Source organism: Capsella rubella, unplaced genomic scaffold (assembly GCF_000375325.1).
Source record: "Capsella rubella cultivar Monte Gargano unplaced genomic scaffold, Caprub1_0 scaffold_8, whole genome shotgun sequence".
NCBI classification, from domain to species: domain Eukaryota; kingdom Viridiplantae; phylum Streptophyta; class Magnoliopsida; order Brassicales; family Brassicaceae; genus Capsella; species Capsella rubella.
This window is the reverse complement of record NW_006238916.1, coordinates 3,791,489-3,792,490: the sequence shown is the minus strand read 5'-3', so window position 1 is coordinate 3,792,490 and position 1,002 is coordinate 3,791,489. Positions and strand designations below refer to the sequence as shown.

Here is a 1,002-nt window from a genome sequence, read left to right as displayed (position 1 = left end):
TTGATAAAAGGCTTAGAAAGTGTTACTTAGGCGTCATTAAAAACCTTGTCAAGAAAACCCAATGGGACAAAACTTGACAAGGGAAAAAGAGTGCATAAGCAACACTTAACCCTTTACCGAACCTTTTGAGTCGTGATGATTATTGAGGAGACTTGAGCCACGTCTTCTTGCTTCTTGTCTAGCTCCCTAAGTCTTCCATTGGTTGATGGGTTGAGCTCCTTAAGCCTTGATCTTTTCGGAGGATCTTCCGGGACGTCTAGTGCTTCCTCCGCTTTGAGATGTTCCTCCGCTACGTGCTGCTCCTTGTCTTCTTGTTGCTCCTTGTCAATGGCTTCCTCCACTTCGAGCTCCGGGTCTTGCTCGACCATAGTCATATCATGCCCTCCGTCTTGAAAAGGATTTGTCCTCAAATCCGTTTTGTCTACAATAAAAGGAGATAGATTAGAAACGTTACTGCTCGATCTTATATTGTACTTACCTCGAATATCAATTTGATAGGAAATATCATTGATTCGTTTTGTGATGGTGAATGGTCCATCAATCCTTGACTTCAACTTGCTACTCCGCTCGGCCAAGAATATTTCCTTCATCAAGTGAATTCGCACTTGTTCTCCAACTTCGAAGATCATCCTGAAATAAGCAATTAGTTTCTTGGTCTGCATCGAAGTCGCTTCAATTCTTGTTATCACAAAAAATTTAGACGAGAAGGTTTTTAAATCCGGTGGCTCCTTCTTGAACATCGAATAAGCTTTGGCAACTTTTCCATGTTCCTTGGTTGATGATTCAAACCGTAAGAATACATGATATCCTTGGTTCATTTCTTCCCTTGGTCCATAGTCGATTTGATTAGCAAAATCTTTAATCATCCTTGACTTTGAATCTTTAACCTGTCTTACTTTTGTTTTTACAAGGACTAGAGAAACCACATCAAATGTGCGATAGGAATAGATAAACAATCTTTTAAGATAATCAAACTCTTTATCACAAATAAGAATGTGATTA

At 39.4% G+C, this 1,002-nt stretch overlaps 1 pseudogene; it reads right to left on the bottom strand.

The window, feature by feature from the left end:
* LOC111830500 overlaps positions 1 to 1,002 on the bottom strand; it is a 39,611-nt pseudogene that overhangs the window by 8,039 nt on the left and 30,570 nt on the right.